The 24,143-nt window shown below is 44.1% G+C and overlaps 1 pseudogene; it reads left to right on the forward strand.

The window, feature by feature from the left end:
- Positions 1-2,246: 2,246 nt before the first annotated feature.
- LOC119724532 lies at positions 2,247-22,604 on the forward strand (annotated as a pseudogene).
- The last annotated feature ends 1,539 nt before the right edge of the window (positions 22,605-24,143 follow it).

The following is a 24,143-nucleotide window of genomic DNA, read 5'->3' on the forward strand; positions in this document are numbered from 1 at the left end:
TGTTCCTTGATGCCCGTGATCGAAATAGTCTGAATTTTCATGTTGTATGCCAATTCTTGTTGATATTTTACTTCCCTGATTGTCCGGGTATTCATTGTTGTCACAATTACATCTTTTTTTACATCTCAAAAGGTTCGCTGTGGTACCACCACACTCGTCAGCCTCTCCCCTCCCAGATGGGTTTGGGGAAGCATTATTCCCGTTGGGACGGGCACCGGATCCCGCAGCTGTGCTCCTGCTCACTCCCGGAGCTGGCAGCCGTATTAAAGATTTGTGTCGAAATAGCTGTGTCATCATCATCGTTGTCTTTCATTAGCTGGTTAAGACGGGGGTTCGCCAAGTCTCTCCGCCTCTCATGCTGGCCGTTGGGGTGAACAGTCCACCGTTTTTCCGCCCTTGCCGTTGGAGATCAAGTCTCTCTTCCTCCAAATGAGCAGATAGACAGACCATACCCGACACCTGGTATACTGCCAACTAAGACTGACGAGCTCCTCCTGCCCGGGTTTGCGATCAGAGTTCTCCTTCTCCTATATAGGTAGACTGCCGACCTAGCATAACGAGTTCTACCTACCCGAGTTTGTGATCAGAGTTGTCCTTCTCCTACATACATAATATCAAAACAAGTTTGAAATCGGTATAATTCAGCATCGTATGGGGTAAATTACAGTATGTGGTTGGGCAAAGTTTTTCTGGTTGATTTTTTAAAAACATGGTAGATGTTAAATATTTTAAAACTTTCATTTGGCTATTTCCCAGCAAAGGAACTGGGCCAGAACTGAACCCGTACCATTCTTTCGGTACGATTACAGTGGAACTGTCCGAATTTTTGCAGCTGATTGGCCCAGTTTCGGTAAGGGCTTGCATATTTGTGCGGTGCCGGGCCAGTTCGTGATGCCATTACCTGAACCAGAAGATACCAGTACTGGACCGAATCTGCGCCACTACAGAATGCAAAAATCGGTCCAGTTCTAGGTCAGTGTAATGCCTGAAATGGGCCAGTTCTGTTTCGTTTGTGCTCGGAGGGCGGCCCAGGCAATGCCAGCTGCAACTATACTGGCCCAGCACTGGCTTGCTCATGGCATAACACCGGGCGAGCAGTAGTACATTATGTCAAGACAAACAGTAGAAAGCCAGTAGTGGACCGATACTGGACAAAAACATGATGCCAGAATCGGGCCAGTCTTGAGCCGGCACTGAGTCAGTGTAATGTCAGTCTCGTGTGTACTGGGCCTTGGATGAAGGCAAATGCAATGTTAGCTGCAACTATACTTGCCCAGTATTGGCTTGGACATTGCGCAAAACCGGGCCAGTACATGATTCAATAACAACTAGAAGCACAGCGGGTTTGGACCGATTCAGGGCCAACACAATGATGACAGAATCAAGCCAGTACTGCGGGAGCGTAGATCCAAACTCAACTGAGCCAGCCAGATAATGACACAATTAACAGAAGCGGACCAGTTCTGTATCGCCTGTCCTTGACCAAATATATTGCGAGTATACTCCAGAGGAGGTTTTTGCGCATTTGAGAAGGTATTAAATGAATGACATTTTAAAAGCATGTGGTAACCACCACCCTTGCAGGCTATGGCACTTTCAAATAATTGTACTAACATACCTATACATAAATTAATATACATGCAATTATACTGGCGATGGCATAATTTCCTAACTTCAAACAAAACTGCACACAAATATTTCCGATTACCACAAACATGTGGACCCAGCAGTTTGGTACCCTCAAACCTGAATGAAGATTTCGGAGAGCAGGAACAACTGCGTAAACAACAGATCAATACAACAAAGAAACGAATAAGCTTCCATGTACAACTCGGGGACCGAATTTAACCTTTTGGTGCGATATGCATCAGCATCTGTAGAATATGCAAACTCCTTGATAGGATATCCCCCACATGCACGTTAGGACCTTGTTATTTTGATCATTTAATTCCATTAATTGTATTATTGATTCAAAATGCTGTATTTCATTGCAATACTTGTGATTCGTGGCAGTGGTTGTCCGTCTTGCTGATGGTAACACGCCGCATGAAGGGAGAGTGGAAGTATTCTACCGATGCGAATGGGGTACTATCTGTGGTAGTCACTGGGGCATCGAGGAGGCTAATGTCGTCTGTCGACAGCTCGGCTACATCTTTGCAACTCAGGCCTGGCGGAGGGCTCACTTTGGTCAAGGATCAGGACCAATTCTGTTGAATAATGTTGAATGTCGTGGCAGTGAATCAAGAATTGACCAATGCGATCATACTGGATGGTACAATCACGATTGTTTGAAACACTACAGTGATGTTGGAGTGACATGTAACGAAATGTCTGCTAATCCTGGTGAGTTGATCTACGGTGGGGTTGATAGTGAGGGGCTGTGACCAGTTACGCCAACAAACGCATTTTGAATCACAGCATGCGTCACAGCACCAAATGTTACGGAAAATGCAAATAGCACGCAGGCGCGGATCCGGGGGGGGGGTCAATCCCAAGCTCTGACTCATTATTGTCATAGTAATACATTAAAAATAATGTGCCCCCGCTCTTACACCCCCAACAGTTATGCTGCTAATAATGTCCGCCTGTGCACAAAATTCAAAAGCCAGTTGAGTTACGGGGGTATATGTGCACTATTCTGTAATGAAGTGTTACTGATGGTCAGATTTGAACAGCTACCCCATTTAAAGTATGGTACGACCCCCTATTGAGTTAACGGAGACCACACGTGTCCAGAAAAAAACCTGTCTACAGCATTGATTTCGGATGACCCCCCCCCCCCCCGCAAAAAAATCTTGAATCCACCCCTGGCTCGTTCTTTCTTGGGACGGGTCTAGCAATAACGGTATAAACAGCCGTAAAAATTAAAAGTTTTTTTGGCAGTGTATGCTTATTTAACCAACGTGTGCTACTGAAATCTAATTCTTTTTCAAAGGTTGCATCAGCTACCTTAATTTCAAATCAACCTGTGGTATTTTAATTTCAGTTCCAATTCGACTCACCAATGGCACCCACCCGTTTGAGGGTCGTATAGAAATACACCACGATGGTCAGTGGGGCACTGTCTGTGACGATGGCTGGAGCATTGAAGATGCCAAAGTCATCTGTCGGCAACTCGGTTACCCTCCTGCATCACAGGCCTGGCAGGGTAGTCACTTTGGTGAAGGATCAGGACCGATTCTCCTGCGTAATGTTGCTTGCAATGGCACCGAATCAAACATAGACCTATGTGAACACAGTGGGTGGTTCAATCACAGCTGCAGTCATGCAGAAGATGCCGGAGTGACTTGTGGGGAGCAGCTCATTGTCAACGACTCTTCACCAGGTATGCATTTTGAGTTGATATATTTTTGTTTTACTAAATACTCTACCACAATGAAAAAAAAGTATGAATAAGTGCACTCATAAAACAATTAATATAAGGTTGCACATGTAGTAACGCGTGGGAAACAAGAACTGTTAGTGCTCTCTTTGAGTGACCGTTTGTTCCAACATGGCTGCTGTCTGTGTGTCACGTGAAAAATAAAGCAGTGATTAACCCCTACTACGTTCGTTATATAGCTCAGTGTTTTCAGCCTGATAATAGTACAGACGCAATGGTTTTTTTGTGACTAATAAACGAACTTGCAAAGGGCTGATTATACGTTGATGACGTTTGGCAAATTGTTGAGGAATTCATCCTTATCGTATAAGCTTACTGTACTAACAAGAGGGCGCTTTTTATCACTATAGAGAGTTCATTTTACGGGTACACGCGTGTGCGCACTTGTTTGCACAAACATTTGCGCAATACCTATATTCAGAAGTTGCACAAGAGCTAACGTCTAAGCGTAAACGTCAGACATAGTCACCAATGCACGTGTGAGGGATGTCGGACGTACTTGTAAGTTACGATGCACTTGTAAGTTTACCGGTGTGCGGCAACAGCGCCACCTTGCGGCGGCCTTGGCATTCCTCACGTTGCTATCGCCTCCGCTGTTGGCCTGTCCGCTGCACACCAACTTTCAGGTAAATTTCTCTATTTTGTTAACTGTAAAATCCATTTAATTTAGATAATCATACTTTTGGGGGAATATAGCAATTGTGGGACAGCTTTGGTAACGTTTAAAGGGATATTTAAATGGGTAATTTAGGTCAAACTTTTCTGTAACTTTTCGATCGATGAACAAATGGAGGCCCTCTTGCGGTACGTTCAGAATAGTTCGTATACATGTACATGTATTTCATGCCCAAAATTGGCGATGCCATGACTGAAAACTATTGTTGTTATTCTTGTATTAAAGTTGTTGCAATCATATGGATCTTCAGTGAAGTTAATACTAAGGTTTATTCATTTTGACTTGACACATATAAACAAGCTTTTCTGTTCTTTTAGTCACATGAAATTGTACGTGTAAATGCACATGTAGGAAGATTTATGTAAACAAACATGTACTTGGGGAATTTATAACGTGAGTACCCTACTTATAAATATGATTGGTACTTGGATTTGTGTAGAATATATGGACTTTAATTAAGCTGGATTTTATCTCTAAGATAACACAGTAATTAGAGAGTAATCCGAGAGTACTTGTGAAATATTGATTCACAGTCTTTATTTCAATTCACATGTTAATTAATGACTCAAGTGACAACCAGAGTAAACTCTTTGTCATTGCAATCAGTAAGTAAGTCCATATACGGTAAACAAATTAGGCTTTCATTAAATTCCAGTAGGAAAACTGACCAGGGTAATTAATTTCCTGACGGTTCCTAATATAAATCTGTCGTTATCTTGCATCAAAGTTCTCGTCTGATGATTTTCAAACTATACATGTATAAATTTTGTCTTAAGTTAACTTTCAGGGAATACTTGATTTATTTTGTTTTCTCTTTCTTTTTATTTTGATTCCTCACTTTGCCATCGCCTCCGCTGTTGGCCTGTCCGCTGCACACCAACTTTCAGTGGCTGAAATAAAACATCACATAGAGATCCGAATCCTGGGTGTTCGCTGTGTGTTCTTCACCAAATCACCACAGCTGACCAAACAGCCCCCCCCCCCCCCCTCCACAAGTGTCAGAAGTGGGATCTCTATTTTCAGCCAGTCTGCCAGCAGCGGGGGATTGGAGATCCGTCATTGAATTCAGAGTCGTCGAGATGGCAACCCACGTCTGCGTATGGTCACTAACAGAAGAAAAGACGAGGAAATTTTGCCTGGTTGAAGGGCGTCTGCCTCTCCAAAGCCTGAAAGGGTGTTACCCTGATATAACCGGGCTGATTCACAGAATTGACCAGGACAATGAACTGATTCTGCCAATTGTGAATGGGGCCATTCTCCCGCCAGAGGGGGGATGGGAAATAGTAGAGTACACACCGCTTACCAGAGCCGAGATCAAAACAGAACCGCCCAATACCGAGTCCCCATCAGAGGAGCTCCTGCGTGCGCTCGTAGCCAAACCATCCCAAGTCGTGATGGCACCCGAGCGCAAACTACCGGTATTCGAGGGACGAGATGATGAAAAGTCGGTGCCAGTTGATGACTTCGTGACAGCAATGAACCACGCTTATGATAGATACCACATCCCGGAAGACCAGCGGGGCCAATTTCCACTGGATTCACTCCGGGGTGGTCCGAAAGTTGAAGTGCGGTCACTGTTGTCATCCGGTAAAACCACAAAGGAGGCCTTGAAGTACCTAACGACGTCATATGGGGAGACCCTAACAAGTGGAGAGTTGCAGCGGCGGTGTTTGGAACGACGACAGCAGCGTGGTGAGTCCATTCGTCAGTTTGGCGTGGAGCTACAACGACTGTTCCAACGACTATTTAAGCGAGACCCCGGACTATACAAAGATCCAGACACCATCATCCAAGAGCAATTCGTAGACGGCATCGAGCAAGAGGGGCTGAGGCACTCCTGCAGAGACGTTGTCGATCGCAATCCATCTATCTCCTTCGGAGCAGTAAAGGACTGGGCCATAAAGCGGGAGGAACGAGAACGGGCCCGAGCGCAGACTACAGCCTTTTAAAGTACCTCGTCGGCTATGGAGGCTGGGATGAAACCTGATGCAATCCAGCGATTGGAGAAACAGATGCAAGAAATCATGGTATCTGTGAAATCCCTCGCCGAGAGGGTTCCACCTGCTGAAAGACTGCCTACTCCGATTTCTCCCCAAGCCCTTTTGGCACAGCCTGGGGGCGGACCACCCAGACCTTGGTGGCACCAGACAGACTACCCCAACTTCCCAAAGCCGAGAGCCGTCGACAACCCGTATACTGCACCAGTTCAGTCAACTCCAAGATGCTTCAGGTGTGGCCAACCCGGACATTTTGCGAGGAATTGCCTCAACTCTGATCGGCCGCGCCCAAACCCCCCACCCCCTTCACCATTAGGAGCCATGGGTCCTTCGGGAAACTTGTACATCCTACTGTTGGGAGCCAAACAGTGGGGAATGGAATAACTGGCTCAACTCATCATGACTTACCTGGTTTTCAAGCACGTGCTGCCTCAGATTGTTATGCAGTTGATGTGAAGTTTGGAAACCAGACTGTTTCTTGCTTATTGGACACAGGATCCATGGTCACTACCATCACCAAGGGCTACTTTGACAGCGTCCTGGCACCAGAGGGTGTGCAACTTGAGAGTATTCCAGAGAAATTCAGACTCATCTCAGCTAATGGCGCAAACATCCCCTATGTAGGATGTTTTGAGACTGATGTGCATTTGCTGGGAGTGATTGTTCCATCCCGACTCGTTTTAGTCATACAAGAGGCAAGGTCTAATGCTAGTCCCTCTAATGCCCCAGGCATTGTGGGGATGAACATTTTGTCTGACTGTTGGTCTAAACTAATTGACAGTCATGGACAGGGATACCTCCGCAAACTTCAAGTGGACGGCGTTGAACCGGTGTGGGAGAAGATGCTGCAGGCCGTTAGGAAGCGTCGAGCTATTAACGAGGTCCAAGCTGCCATTGGGAAGGTGCACTTGAAAAGAGGACCCCCTCTGCTAGTCCCTGCCCAGCACGCTGTTGTCGCAGAGGCGTCCGCACGGATAGCACCAGGAGATGTTGACTACAAAGCAGTTCTCGAGCCATTTGAAGGTACCAACCTCCCGCGAGGTGTTCGGTTGGTGAGAGGATTGGTGACTGTTTCCTTGGGATAACTGGCTGTGGTGTTGATGAATGAGAGTGAGCAAGATGTTCTTCTGCCAGAACGCAGTTGTTTGGGTACCCTTTATCATGGAGACGTTGTAGAGGAGGTCCCGATGAACAAATCTGGAGAGACCCCAATGAGTCCCGTCCGCCACGATGCCACCCCAGCATGTAGGCAATCCAACTCAGACCCGCCAACAACTGAAGTAAAGATTGATGCAGAATTGACGGGGCAGCAACTCAACAAATTTCGTACCCTTCTGTATAGATTTGATGATGTGTTCGCCAGAGGGGAGGGAGACTTAGGGTACACAGATGCTGTTCGACACCGAATAGAGACAGGGGATGCTCCCCCGATCCATCAACGCTACCGATCACTTCCTCCTTCCCAATATCAAGAAGTACGGGCTCATATACAGAAATTGATGGAGGCTGGCATTCTTCGTGAGAGTTCCAGTCCTTGGTCCGCTCCAATAGTGGTTGTGCGGAAGAAGGATCAGTCAATAAGACTCTGCGTCGACTATCGTCAGTTGAATACTGTCACCGTGAAGAACTCCTTCCCACTCCCGAGGATTGATGAGACCCTGCAGACGCTGGGCGGGGCTAAATTCCTGAGTGTGCTCGATCTTGCTTCAGGTTACCATCAGGTGGCAATGGAGGAGCGAGACATTGAAAAGACGGCCTTCACAACCCCCTTTGGCTTGTTCGAGTACACAAGAATGCCTTTTGGTCTTTGCAACAGTCCCGCAACGTTCCAACGACTGATGCAGAGATGTCTGGGAGACCAAGCATGGGAGTCTGTTCTCATCTACCTAGACGATATAATAGTGTTCTCGACTACTTTCGAAGAGCATATCATACACCTGGAGACAGTATTCGGCAGGCTGCGCCACTATGGGTTGAAAGTCAAACCCCAGAAGTGCAGTTTTTTCAAGAAGGAGGTCAAATATCTCGGGCACCTGGTCGTGGCAGATGAAGGTATTAGGCCGGATCCTGATAAGGTCTCCGTCGTACAGGACTGGCCAGAGCCGACAACTGTGACTGAGCTCAGAAGCTTTCTGGGGTTCACCGGGTACTTTCGTAAGTTCATCCAGGGCTATTCCAGTATAGCGGCACCCTTACTGTCTCACCTTAGGGGTTTAAACACCAGGGAGAAGAATCAGGCTGGTTGCAAAAAATTGAATCTTGGCGATGAAGCGTCGAAGGCCTTTTCGTCCCTAAAGTCATCACTCCTTCAAGCACCCATACTTACCTTTGCAGACTTCAGTCGTCCCTTCATCGTCGAAACAGATGCTAGCTCACTAGGTCTGGGGGCAATACTTTCACAGCAGCAGGATGATGGGTCTAGACGAGTCATTGCCTACGCTTCTAGATCACTCCGGCCAGCCGAAAGGAATGACAAGAACTACTCCGCCTTCAAGTTAGACACTGTTGGGTGTCCGGTGGGCAGTTTGCCAAGCTTTCAGAGACTACCTGATGGGGAACAAAAGCACTGTCTATACTGATCACAACCCTCTGAAGTTCTTGGACTCTGCTTATCTTAGCTGTACCGAGCTCCGATGGGTGCAACAGCTAGCAGCTTTTGACTTCCAGTTAGGTTATCGACCAGGCAAGAAGAACCAAGCCCCAGATGCCCTGTCTTGGTTGAAACGGAGTTATTCAGAAGTTCCAGATGGCCAGGTCACTGAGCTATCATCACAAGCCATACGAGCCTACTCAGGTGGTGATGTCGGGGCTGCGACAGAGATGCCCCCAAATCTAGCGCACCAAATTCGAGTTACCAGTGAAGAAGGAAGTCAGTGTCTTCCTGGATACAAACCAGGGGACCTCCGGAAGCTTCAGGAAGAAGATGTCCTTCTGTTGTATGTGGAAAGAGGGAGGAGACCCTCCCGGGCTGAGAGAGAGGAAGACCCAAGGGATGTGATGTTGCTTCTGAAGCACTGGGGTCAACTCCACTTGAAGCAGGGTGTCTTCTTCCGTCGTGGAGTACGTCCTGAGGGAGGAAGTGTCGAGAGGCTTGTCACCCCGGCTGCTCTTATAGACACAGTGCTGAGATCTTTCCATGATGACTGCGGGCATTTTGGAGCGAGAAGGACACTGCGTCTGGTTCAGCCGTTGTTCTTTTGGCTGCGAATGGAGGTCTCAGTACGCACCTGGTGCCAGCAGTGTGAACGATGTGCGGTTGGGAAGAAACCTGTCAGGCAAACCCGTCCACCATTAGGGACCCTCCGAGCTACAGCACCCTTGGAAGTCGTGGCGATGGACTTCACTGTGTTGGAGGCATCCTCTGATGGCTATGAGGACGTCCTCGTCTTCACAGACATATTTACCAGGTTTGTTTGGGCTATACCTACCAAGGATCAGAAAGCACAAACCGTGACCAAGGCATTGATAAAGTATGTCATCACACCCTTCGGAGCCCCTTTGAGATTACACTCCGATAATGGGCGGTGGTTTGAGGCACAAGTCATCACTGAACTTTGTCAACTGTATGGAATAGGTCGCTCCCACACTACCACTTATCACCCGCAAGGGAACGGGATGTGCGAGCGATTTAATCGCTCCTCCAAAAAGTCAAGATGGACTGAACAACTTCCTCTGCTTGTTATGGCGTACAACAACAAAAAACATGCACTGGCAACTGGCTATGAACCTTTCTTCCTCCTGTTTGGAAGGACGGCGCGGTTGCCCCAGCATCTTCTCTTGACTGTTGATCATGACCAGATTGGTGGCGCAACTCAAGATGTCTACGTCAAAAAGCACCAGGAAGGGCTATAGAGGGCCAGGCGGTTGGCAGTCAGCAACCAGGATAAAGGAGCAGAAGCCAGGCGTACGTTGCATGACCAGGTTGTGTATGAGAGACCGATTAACACAGGGGAGTATGTCTTGGTACGAGATCGCTCGCATCGGGGACGGTCCAAGATCCAAGATTATTGGGAGCCAGAGCTATACATGGTCGTAGAGCGACCGTATGACGGTCAGCCGGTGTACATTGTCCAGAACCCTCGTGGCCAGCGTAAGATTCTTCATCGTTGTGAAATCAAGCATTGTCCTTGGGATCTCCCCGAACCCAAGATGGTGGCGGTTGACGAGACTACTTCTCCCTCTACTTCAGACGAGACGTCCCCCTCTACTTCACCCACCAGTGATTCAGCTGAGTGGGGTAAGTTACTCACCTGGGTCCCCAGGGTGGGCGACGAGAGTTCGCAGGAGAAAGCAAGGCAGCTCAGTACTGGGTGTGAAGCAGCCACCCACCCCATTACTGAAGTACCAGCGGTATCAGCCAGTGACTCCGAGCCACCCCAGACCGGACCAGAGAACCAGACAGCACCCACAGGAGGCAAGAGCTCTACCAGAGAACCAGTTGAAGATCCCGGCTCCACAAGTGGTGCCGGCTCCCTCGCGGGGAGGACGGATGAAGCTCACCTACTAGGGGTCTCTGCTGAGGAACCCACCGAGCCAGATCACTCCACGGGAGGCGTCAGGCGCTCCAAGCTTTCGACCAAAGGCAAGCCACCTAATAGGTTCCAATTCTCAAATGTAGTCAGATTACTTCCGAGTCAAGCATATGGTTGCTTCAGAGGACACAATAGACACTGATGAATCTGGGGACTAATTTTTGAGATGTTTTTCCATTTCAACCATGTTCTAGACAGTTGACACACAAAACTACTTGTATGTGCATCACACTTAGCAAGGAAACCCCCAGTGCCCTATTAGTCCTGGTAAGCCAATTCTCAGGCCTCTCAAATTTTGACATTTATTTGACTTCATTGCTTCATGTTTAACAAGAGTTCCACTTTGTATAGGAAATCAATCAAAAGCTGTTGTTGATGATGTTTTGATTGTTGATAATTGTTTGCATGCATTTAAATCATTGTTAAGTAGTTATATGGTTTCAGTCATAGAAGGCTACATACTTGTCGTCGAGGGCGACGACCTTTTAGCAAGGGAAGATTGTGAGGGATGTCGGACGTACTTGTAAGTTACGATGCACTTGTAAGTTTACCGGTGTGCGGCAACAGCGCCACCTTGCGGCGCGGCCTTGGCATTCCTCACGTTGCCATCGCCTACGCTGTTGGCCTGTCCGCTGCACACCAACTTTCAGGTAAATTTCTCTATTTTGTTAACTGTAAATTCCATTTAATTTAGATAATCATACTTTTGGGGGAATATAGCAATTGTGGGACAGCTTTGGTAACGTTTAAAGGGATATTTAAATGGGTAATTTAGGTCAAACTTTTCTGTAATTTTTCGATCGATGAACAAATGGAGGCCCTCTTGCGGTACGTTCAGAATAGTTCGTATACATGTACATGTATTTCATGCCCAAAATTGACGATGCCATGACTGAAAACTATCGTTGTTATTCTTGTATTAAAGTTGTTGCAATCATATGGATCTTCAGTGAAGTTAGTACTAAGATTTATTCATTTTGACTTGACACATATAAACAAGCTTTTCTGTTCTTTTAGTCACATGAAATTGTACATGTAAATGCACATGTAGGAAGATTTATGTAAACAAACATGTACTTGGGGAATTTATAACGTAAGTGCCCTACTTATAAATATGATTGGAACTTGGATTTGTGTAGAATATGTGGACTTTAATTAAGCTGGATTTTATCTCTAAGGTAAGACAGTAATTAGAGAGTAATCCGAGAGTACTTGTGAAATATTGATTCACAGTCTTTATTTCAATTCACATGTTAATTAATGACTCAAGTGACAACCAGAGTAAACTCTTTGTCATTGCAGTCAGTAAGTAAGTCCATATACGGTAAACAAATTAGGCTTTCATTAAATTCCAGTAGGAAAACTGACCAGGGTAATTAATTTCCTGACGGTTCCTAATATAAATCTGTCGTTATCTTGCATCAAAGTTCTCGTCTGATGATTTTCAAACTATACATGTATAAATTTTGTCTTAAGTTAACTTTCAGGGAATACTTGATTTATTTTGTTTTCTCTTTCTTTTTATTTTGATTCCTCACGTTGTCATCGCCTCCGCTGTTGGCCTGTCTGCTGCACACCAACTTTCAGTGGCTGAAATAAAACATCACATAGGGATCCGAATCCTGGGTGTTCGCTGTGTGTTCTTCACCAAATCACCACAGCTGACCAAACAGCCCCCCCCCCCCCCCACACACACACACGCATCAATATAATACTGATCAGAATTATACATGGGCCTTCCTGAGGTAATTTTATAGAAAAGGAAGAGTCGAATATCATGCTTATATCTTGAACATTTAATTGTACCCTCTCCTTTTTCAAGTTTCAGTACGGCTTGTGAAAGGGGATGCACCTAATGAAGGTAGAGTGGAAGTGTACTACAAATGCCACTGGGGTACAGTCTGTCATCAAGACTGGACCATCATAGATGCCCATGTCATCTGCCGACAGCTCGGCTACCCTTCTGCATCGCAGGCCTGGCGGTATGCTCACTTTGGCCGAGGAACAGGGCCGATTCTCCTGAGCAATGTTGTATGTCATGGCAATGAATCAAGTATTGACCAATGCCAGCACAGTGGATGGTATGTTACCTCCGGCTGCAGACATAATTTGGACGCTGGAGTAACTTGCGACTTGGCATCTCCTTCAGAAGGTTAGGACAGAAACCTATTGTTTTATATTAATCACAGTTACGGGATCCTGACAACCTTTATTTCAATACTTTGTTGAACACCCCCCCCCCCTTTCTTCCCAGGAAAAAGAAATCAAATTACTCGGAATTTGACGCAGATTCTACCTTGTAAAGGGGCTGTTTTGCCATGATTGTATTGTAGCCTTAATGTTGCGTTTACCAGGAAAAATAGGAAATGGAGGTTGGGGTCATGAATAAATAATACATTTCGATCTGAATTCATTACAAGACTGTATAATAAGGGAATAAATGTGTGCTCTGGAGGTTTTTATCACTCGTTTAATACCGCTTAAGCGGTTTAATACCGCTTAATTATCAGCACCCAGACTCTAAGCGGTATTAAACAGAGTGATAAATACCGACCGAGCACATATTTATTCCCATTCATAAATACCTTATCCGTAAAAAAATATCAAATAATTCGTTCAAAAAATCCAGATTTTGTTCAACAAGTTCACTTCATGCTTTTTGAAACATCCCTCTAGCAAAATAATGGAGTGTTCAGCTGGCGAGTAAGATGTAAACAACCCTTTTATGGAGATTGACGCGCGCGTAACATGTTCTGCGCGATGTCACGCAGAACGCACCTGGGGCGTTGCGTTTTGAATTTAGAACTATAAAATTCTGACTCGCTTGTAGTGTTGCGCATGCCTACGTGAGGATTGTGAACGTTCAACCAATGAAACGGTAAGAGGCACTGGATTTTTAGGAGTCCACATTTTATTGTGACACTGGAAAAGTGTTTAAGACCAGCTAGCCATGTCTTTATCATCCGTTTAAGACCGGCCACGTGACGGGCTCTCGACCAATAGGAATAGCTAAACTGTTTGAGGTATTTATGAATAATAGTTAAAAATACATTTCTTTTGCATTGTTCAGACTTAGCTCTTGATATAGTGGCGTTTTGAAGATTAAATCAGATAAGCAGAAACAAAGAGGGTATACAAAATTAACTAACCTGTCGAGGATCACCAGAGGTCAGTTTTGAAATGTCATCGCATCTGAAAATTCTTTTTTATGGCACGATATCCCAACCTTTACAATTGGGTAATTGAAAAGTAAAACTAATTATTAGCAATGAATAGAGTATTAAAAAGGTCATTGACTCAATGAAGGTCAGCAGAGGTCAAACATGAATTGTCCCCACGTCTGACAATTCTGTTCCTGGCATGAAGACCTACCATTTAGAATTGGAAGAGTGATTTGTTTTGACGAGTAAATCTTATGAATAGGGTAAACAAAGGTCATTGCCCTCTCGAAGGTACTCATATATGAAATGTTTCCACATTGCAAATCATTTTTATTGCATGAATACCCATGACGTAGTCTTGAAAAAAATTAACTTTGATAAATAGCTATAATAAGTGTTAAGGTCATTGATTTCTCTAAGGTCACAAAAGGTCAGATATCAAATGGCCCCATATCTGAATGTATTATGGCATGAAGATCTATGCAAACAGCATTCATCGAAAAGTGCACAATTACGTCTCGTATATGACCTTAACAGCCTCACTGCACGCAGTAATTGACAGCATTTTGATTCTAATGATTGTTAGTACTGTTGGAACACTTAATCGGGTGGCTTTATTCGAAAAATACATTTGAAGTCTTAGGTACCAGTTTAATGAAAATTTGGTGCAGCAGTTACTTTCATTTGATAAGTATTCATTTGGACAGATACTGAACCACCCATGCCCAGCTAGTCTAACAGTGACAGGTCTGTTACAGAGAATACACGAGAAAGTGTGGATTCGTAATTTAAGAATTCACACTTGCAAGTGAATTCTTCGACTTAACCAGTTGCGTCAACAGAGGTATTGGCAAGAATGTTGCAACCTGACGCCACTATTTTCATATATCATCTCAAGAAAGGTCATTCATTGCAAAAAAAATTACGATAAGACATGAATCTGGGACTGAGAAATGTTTCCAATTTTGTCGGGAAATAATTCAAGCTTGTACACAAGCGCGGAAGTGGCGGCAGGTTGGAGGCAACATTTTTTTTCCTGGCGTGTTTAGCATGTGTTTCGCCACACTCGTACAACAAAGTCATTTTGTGTGTATAGGCTCCTTACGTCAAAATGGACAGTTCAGACGACCATTTCTTTCTGACTAAAAGTAGATTGTGCAGTGACGGCGGAGAATCTGACAGTGAAGATGCATTGGTAACTTTCGGAAAGCAAATTTTCACGTAGATGGTCCTATTCAGGCTCATTATGGAGAACAATATTGTCCGACGTGTTCAAAGTGTGGATTCGTTATTCCGAATCCACACTTTACTAAAGATTCGTCGTTCCGAATCCACACTTTGTGACCAGTGATAGAGATTTGTTGATCCAAATCCACACTTTTAACAATAGTTCGACGTCATAGCAATGGTTTAAGTACCTATCTCCAAGAAAAAAACAATATGTGCATAAATATACTTGGTTTTGTATGACTTTATAAGACACTTAATAAGGTTTGCACATAACATAGCATGTCATCGTTCTCACTTCGCAGGGGTTCAACTTCGCTGTCCGGCCAATATCACGGCTGCCACTGATCCGGGAAGTAACGACACTTCCGTTTCGTGGGAAAAACCCAAAGTCTTCAGTTCACTTCAGGGGCAAGATACCAGTTGGTTGCAACCCGATCACATGTCATCAGGGGACCATTTGATTGGCTCAGATGATGATGACGTCGATGATGACATTAACGGTGGTAGTGGTGGTATATACTCCCGTGAAGATGGAGGGACACCAATTCGGTTGCTGTCAGAGAACCACCCTGGAGAGTCCTTCATTATCGGATCCACTCCTGTTTTCTACCGGGTTGAAGGCACCGAGATCAAATGCGATTTCTTCGTCATTGTCGAAGGTAAAAAAAAAAAATTAAAGACTGCTGTTTCGGGGACCGAAAAAACTGCTTTTTAGCTTACACTATTTGAGTATGATGCTGCAGTCGACTACGGTAACATACTTAATCCTTAGGTCGAGGTGCGTATGAAATTGGAAACAGTAATGACGTTTGTTGAAAATATAATAAAAACAATACGGGGCAAGCCTGGTAATTCTCAAAGCACACTAAGCTATATTCAACCGATTTGAATGGCTTTTCACTGGAAGTCTTTTCATGCATGCTGTCTATAAAAATACAAGTTTAAGCTTGAAATCATGTAGCACCCTGCTTGTAATTAAAATTAATGTGTTTATACCATTCCAGATAACGAGCCACCTACGCTTGATGGCTGTCCAGCTAACGTCATCATCCCTGTCAGCTCATCGGCCAATCAGGTACATCACAGGTGGACTCCTCCAATGGCCTCTGACAACTCTGGTCATCAAGTGGAGGTGACGTTCAGTTGCTTATCAGCCACAGCCAGTGAATGCGACAAAGCTGCCAACGGAACCTTTTCAGTTGGGGAATTTACAATGATGTACAGAGCTGAAGATGCGTCTGGGAATGAGAATGTCTGTACGTTTACTGTGACTGTTACAGGTAAATATCTATCAGTTCTTACTCTTTTTTGGACTTGGGTTGCTATACAGATGTCATTGACTCAAATTTAACTGTCTGTATTTGTTCGGTTTCATCGGCATGTGTAAAAAGTTGGGCTCTCTAAGATTGCTGCCGTTTATCCATGTGTACAGTTTGTCGTGTAATCCTAAATAAGAATTAAGCTTTCTTCCTCAATTGTACAAACAAGACAACTCTGGTAGTTTTAATCATAACTATTTGGTCTGCTTTCTCAGTTGTGGAACTCATCTGCCCAGCTAATGTCTCGGCATTAGCAAGTCCTGGCTGGACCAGTACCAGTGTGAGCTGGTTGGAACCGGATCTAACTGGATGGGACGGACCAACAAATTTCACCTCAAGCAACATTTCTGATGTTAAATTGTTGATAGGAACTCATGTTTGCAACCCTTTTCAAGATATTACACCAAAACAAGTTTAACATTGACTTAGTGAGAGAAGAAACATTTTGCCGTGCTTTTACAACAGGTCAGTGCCCAACCAACACAACCACTGACGGTCTGAGATGGCCTGTAGCAGTAGCTGGATCCACTGCCAAGTCTGTCCAACGATGTCCACTGACCACTGCAAATGGTTTGACTTCACCTCTCACAGTCTTTGAAACTTTCTCCCTGGTCTTCCAAGTTGTTCCTTGTTCTGCCTGATGATGTATCCAATCTTTCTTGTAATCTTCACGATCGTCTCTCCACCTCAATATTTCTTTTTTTTCGTTCGCTGTTCCTTGGCCGCAAGTCTCACTTATATCGCATTTATTCGCACAGTTCAGTTTGTTCTGATAGAATGGTTTTGCCCATCTGAATTATTGCTTTTTGATCACTCAAAATGAAGCTGGTGAACCCAAAGCCGTCCGGAACTGTTCGAAGTTGGAGGCGCCTCTCTACTTCCGATGGGAGGAGCAAGAGATTCGTGGCTGCGGGGACAAGAAGGAAGTGTCTCTCGAAAACGTCGTCAAGGTAATTTGTTTCATCTCAGGACGTTATTTAGTTGATCCAAATTAGATGATGGCTCAATTTTCAGAAAGGCATTCTAATATGGTCGCTCCTGCAGAGAGGTCCTAGTTTATGAATCACACTGCATGTGTTTACTTGAGCAAACTGTGAAAAACTGCAGGCAGATGTGGTGTTTAATAAGAAGCTTATATATGAAGATGTGACCATGAACCATATTCGTTGACAGGTTGAGGTTAGCAAAGGCAATGCAGTCGAGGTGGCCGAGTTTCTAGCCAATCAGACGTCAGAGTCATCTAAGGAGGCAGAAGATGTTGCGGTGGTTGCCAGCATTTTGGAGAACATCGCAAAAGCAGGATCGGGGGACAAAGAGGTATGTTGAATTACGAGTCCGGAGAGGGGACTTATACATGGTTCAAAGAAAAAAAGCGCTGTGGAACAGTGATATGGTAGAAATAAATGTAACTGAAGTTAATTATAATCATAATTTCTTGAAGGTGACAGAACTGGTGCTGGAGACTGTCAGCAATGTCATTATGAGTGTTGGGCCTGAAACTCATGACTCCGAGCCCACTCAGATCGAGGCTGGTACCTCCTCAGCCATCGTTAAGTCCGTTGAGACTCAAATCTCCCTGACACTTCAGCAAGAGGGTAAAGTCAGTATACGTCAGGACTCCATCCACGTGGAGGCGGTCAGTCTTGAGCCAAATCAGACCAGGAACGGACTCAGCTTCGTGTCTGTGAAACAGTCTAATGTGACGTCTCCTGGACAAGGGTCACCGCAAGAGGGCACCCTTGCTGGTACCAAGGTCGAGACTTTGTACTCCAGTGTGATACCTGAGGATCTCGATGTCTTGGCATCGGCTCGGTTGCCTGGCAACATCACTAATTTGCTACCGTCCCCTGATGGTAAGTTCATCATTCATGTGTGATCAAAGATTATGCACAATAATCGATATTTGATAATATAAAACAGAGGGTGGGGCTATGCGGTGGTTGCTGAGGTCTACTATGCAAGCAATGGTTCAAATTGTGCGTACGTTTGAGACGCACTGTTGTTCCTTGTTGAAAGTGGAGTTATGATGGAAATGTTGGGATAACCTAAGCCTCCGGAAGTAGATTCTTATAGAATCTTAAACATCTTTCAAGGGATGACACTATGAAACGTTGTTTGTTGATAAGATTTTCGGGGGAAGTGCAAACCAAATATGAGAAACGTACCTCTTTAAACTATTTCTTCACAATGTAGCTCAGCTGCAAGCCAGTTTCCTGATTTACGCTGATGACACGTTGTTCCAGTCGGCTTCGATCAGAGAGCATCGAGGGGAGGGTAACTCGACTCGTAAGGTCGCTGGATCTGTCGTCTCACTGACTGTAGAGAATGTTGAACTTGTCAACCTCACAGAACCAGTCGTGATTGAATTCAAGGTGATCATGAGATAATTAATATTCCAGTTCATCCAGAGTAGAATACTTCACTGTTGCACGAGGGCCGATTCCTGCCAACTTAACATCAATGTCCAAGTTAATCAAGTCAGATTGTACCCTCAATTTTGTGTAACCTTTTATCAATCTTCCGATTTCGATACTTAGGAGGAATCAAGCGAAGTCCACTGCGTGTCCTGGGACTTTGAGCTGGAAGATGGAGTCGGCGATTGGACGACAGATGGATGCGCGCTTGCTGAAGTGACCAATAAGACAGTCGTGTGTAATTGCTCTCATGCCACCAACTTCGCAATCCTAGTGGTATGTATAGTTCAATCTTGTGATTCCAAACTACTTCATACAGCTTTTTTTCCCTATAAGAATGTAACAATTGCAGCCTCAAGGTGACTAGACTCCCGCAGGTTGCACCAACATTAGATCATGGAGCACATCACAAAGCAAATGAGTACCCCTTTCAGTTCGAAGAAAGATCGACACTACTTTAAGCCATACGAAAAGGAAAGGTCCGTTCAGTCAGGAAAAGAAGGAAAGTTATCAGGAAAAATACAATACATTGTTCTATAAAATCTACATGATTTCCCCGTTTGTACCTTTTTGAAATGCCTACGTTCAATGCCAACAAAAACACTTCATCTTCACTCACTGAATGTTTCTCCACGTTTTTAATTAGGAGATCATTTTACTTGTTGGATACATAGATGCTACTATGAAAATTGGCTGGATTGGTAACTGGTATGAGGTTTCTTGCAGGATGTGAAGGGCCAAGCACCTGATGACAAAGATGACACTCCTGCTAAGCGAGCGCTTGATATCATCAGCCAGATTGGCGCTGCACTGTCGATCATAGCTCTGGCCATCACGCTGATCATATACTTAGCTATCAGGTAAGATCATTGTAATGAAACGATCGGCAAAATTTAACACAGCTATGTTTCCCGTACGCTTATTACTCATACGTTCCATGTGTTGTCTTGTCGCTGTAAGGCAGTGTGAAAATAAAGAATATATGTATAAACATCCTAACCTTTTTTTTGTAGGAAACTGCGAAGCGGAAAAGCTCGTCAGATCTTCATCAATTTCTGCTTCTCGTTGTTCATGCTGTATATCGTGTTCGTTGCCGGTGTCGACAATGCTAAGGTGAGCGATGTTACATAACGCAGGAAACTTTTAAGTTTAATTGAAGGGGCGATAGATATGTGGAGCCACCAAGAGGTCAAAAGTGGCCAGGACCGGTCGGTAAAAGCACTTTCCATATCTTGAAAGGCATTGATTGTAATGTCTTTTGTGAATTGCATCTTGCTTTGAAATTATAACAGTTATATCTACATGTACTTCAATTTAAAGGGTTCCGGAGGTGGTTGTGTGTTTGTGGCTGCTTTACTCCACTACTTGACTCTGTCCACTATGATGTGGATGGCCGTTGAAGCCAGGAACATGTACGTCAGTACGGTGAAGGTGTTCCCAGAAGACACGCCTCACTACATGCTCAAGGCTTGCCTCATCGCTTGGGGTGAGTCCATGTCTAAACTCAAACATTAGTTTTAAATAGATACCAAGCAAAATCATTGTTATCTTCAGTTGAATCAAGATTGGAATCAAGTTGAATCAAGAATAAGATTTCAATCTCCTTTTTTAGGTTCTCCATTGATTGTGTTGATTATCACCTTGGCTGCAGCATCACATCACTATGCCAACGAGCATTAGTAAGTGAATGACCATGTTAGCTTTTAATCTGAGGGCGCTGTTTGGATTCCCCAATGACTGACACTCTCTCTCTACCTAATTATTACTCAAATAGAGTAGTTCTCGGAACGTCGGCTTTGTCCCAAGCGTCTGCTTACTTCACTGTATGCAGGGAAATTAAGAACCTTCTACAATCTAAACTACTCCAAATGTTATTCTCTTACGAATATGATTTTGTACTCCTCAAGCAGACCTTGGACCCATAATGAGCCGAATTATCCAGAGTCAGAGGTCTACAATCTCTTAACACAAGCCGAAACTGGAAACAAAGACAACGTTTCGAAAATGTCCAAAGACTTATACAGATGCGACTGTGATAAATATGCAGGTTATTAAGCACTGTATTAAAGCTGGTATTACCTACCTATATTAAAAAATGATGATCAATATTTCTTCTTTTGCAGCTGCTTCGTTGAGCCTGGTCTTGTGCTGTACCTCGGCCTCCTTGTTCCAATTGGTCTCATCCTCATCCACAACATCATCACCTTCATCTTAGTCATGCGCAGTCTCCTGAAGGTCAAGGAGGCATCTCGCTCCCAGCAGATCTCCAAACGCCTCCAGAATGCCGTGGGAATCTCCGCCCTCATGGGCTTGACCTGGTGTTTTGGGTTCCTGGCCATCAACGAGGCAGCCTTTGCATTCCAGCTCATCTTCTGTCTGGCCAACTCCTTGCAGGTGGGTGTTTCATTCCTTGGCACCTCATTTCAGCGCGGTACAGCCTCACTTAATTCCCACACTTTTACCAACTCTGTAGCTCACTCTCTTGAGACGTGACTCTGTCATGAGTTTAACTACCAGGACATGCAGGGTCTTGTCCTTCCCTTGAGCTCTGTTGCCCCAAAGAGCTTGTTTTACAGGTACATGTACAATCATTAGATGTGCTCAAGTAGACTCTTGTTCCTCCATGGCGTATCGTATATTCACCTGCTCTTATCAATTATCTGCCTCATTTTCCTAACACCGCTTGTGAGCTGAGGGTTATGGCGAATGAGGTACAGTTTTAGCGGCCTCATGCACTGTGTAGTTCCTTACCAAGAACTTTATTTCCTATAGTAGCGTGAATTTATTTTGGGTTCTTGTCCTCCAAGTTTCGCCAATCGCAGGCAAAAGGGGAACACAGACAGAATAACTCCAGAGAGACTCAAATTTAGTTCAGCAATTAAAACTCTGCGGTCAACTTGCCGCACCGCTGCCAGAACATGAACTGCTGATTCCCAGCATAGAATAACACAGGCAGACAGAACTTAGTACATTGTAACAACTTAGCCCGCCATGGAGTCTAGTTTTTGGAACTAATTTCCGGACCGCGCGCTACTTGTAACAAAGGAACTAGGTCAGCGCAGTGTAAACAGCGCGTCGTCGGAGCCCTCCGTCGGCGGCTATAGTGAGCAAAAAAGACAAAATACAAACCGTCCGTAACACTCCATTTCTCTCTTGTACTTCCTTTTTGATTTTGTAGGTGTAGACCCTTGCTTTGTGGCTTGTTAAATAATTATGTAAAGTAGGGGCGGGAACTACGTACCAACATCAATTTTGCGAACGTACGGAGTCTGTTTGATAACCAAGTCGTAATTACTTGCTCCCATTGTAGGGCGTGGTTGTGTTCATCATGTTCTGCGCTCGACGTGAGGAGGTCCGCACAGCCCTGGCGCCCTACATGAAGCGCATCTGCTGTGGCCGGGAGTGCCGCTTGCCCACACTGCATCCTGAAAAGTCCAACGAGTCAGAATTGGTGTCAGCGACGGCTCACACTGTACCGTCAGCCGGGCAGACTGCAGAAGTGGAGATCTCTGTGACAACACCGCAATAGGAAGACCACGTTGCAATTGCAAAGAAAGGCTCACTGCAAGGTTGAGCCATTCTTGTGGCATACATTTGCTAAGTTCTGGGGTCGTTGAGGTACCATTATAACAGGTAACGTAAAGCAGATATTGACATCCTCCAAGCCCTAAAGCGTCATGTTCTATGTTTAATAATCAATACGTATGGTGTTTCATTTAATAAAATGTTTAGCATATTTCATAAACTGCTTAGCATGTTTTAAGCTGTGTTTAGATTATTATACTGCAAGGAATTAGGTAAATAGTAATGAAACACAGAGCTTTTTTATAATTACATTATTCTCAAATTTATATAACATTTCAACAATTTTACATTTCGACATGAAAGAGGTTGATTCGCGTGCATATTTCCTAACGCAAATGCATGTAATCGGAAACCGCTTCGTTATTTCACGATCAAGTGAAAGTATTTGATGGAGTATCGATTGAAAAATATCGAGTCTCGAATATTTAGCATAATTGATATTCATTTTACCACTGGATACACAACTTGAAAGCCATGAGGTATACCCACTGCAGACACGAATCCCTCAACCAATGAAGAAACTTAAATATGTGACCTACTGAGGCAAAATGAGGAATGTCCCCAAAAATCTTGTTTTGAGTAATCGACGCCTGCAGTCGGATATATACTAGAAAAAATCATGTCAAAAATTAATCGATATTGATTGTTTTGTATTTTTGAGTAGCTAAGGTATCCAACATTCAAACTATGCATTTTTGTTGGGGAAAAATACCAACAAAAGTGAAAAAAATTGAAGAACGTTTTTCACTGCCTTTGGTGATGTAATCCGTGTCTTTTTTTAAAGCCGTTTTTTTTTCGAAACGAGGTTAGCGAAACTTGGCAGGACACTGTTGAAGTTGCTGCGTCATATATTTGGAATGAATTAAGCTACAGGAATAAATTTGGTATCATTGGAAAGTCAATGATTTAACATGATATGTACATAACGTGACAAGTCAAAGGTGGGGGTTATTCCTCATTATGCTATGGCAGGTCACATATGTATAATTATATTCACTGAATTCGCTGCTTTGGCAGGTTGCATTATAGTTATTACACATTGCAACAGTGTAACGCATTGTAAGTATTACTCAGCATTAGAATACGGTTTAAATTGTTTTTCGTAAAGACAGGATGACATAGCCCACACTTTGTAGCTCTACTAGTAGGCCAGCTGGTGCCCAGAAACTTGGCATTGTCGCAAAATGTCGCTGGTTGATGAATGTATGCACGATTTATTCAGCGTTCGGGGGTGGAATCCAACCCTCGACTTTTTCTACGATAGCCTTGAATTTTTTTGTCCTTTTTTTTTTTCTTTTTAGCCTCGAGCCTTGCGCATCTTTTGATACCAAAAACATAAAACTCGAGCCACGGGTTGCTACGCGCCGTGAAAACTTAATTTCCCCATATACGTAGTGTACGCAGAACAGAATTACCATTCGTGCATATGAATAATTAATTAGCCATAATTCCAAATTTACCTAAAGTCATGAAATGTCTTAGGTATGTTTATGATGAGTTGTTCTATGCATGTACCGAGTTTCATAAGAGAAGCCCCCCCCCCCCACATAAAAACCTAGACACGCTACTGACAGGGCCTTATTTGTAAGTTTGAAAACCACCATAAGCACACCACAACACTTTTAAATACACAGTTTGCAATGTCGACAGTTTTATTAGGACAAAACTTCAAATGCTCAATGTTGAACGTGCTATAAACGTGCCTAAATAAATGCTAGTGAAAATTGTCTGATGAAATCCTGATTCAAGGTCATGCTTCGTAAATTAATGCGTGGGGAGTAGGTCCCCCGCTATCACCTTTTTTTGTATAATCTTTGTTTTGGTGGGAGATGTTAATAAAAAAGACG

Source organism: Patiria miniata, unplaced genomic scaffold (genome assembly GCF_015706575.1).
Source record: "Patiria miniata isolate m_02_andy unplaced genomic scaffold, ASM1570657v1 HiC_scaffold_18, whole genome shotgun sequence".
Classification (NCBI taxonomy): Eukaryota; Metazoa; Echinodermata; class Asteroidea; order Valvatida; family Asterinidae; genus Patiria; species Patiria miniata.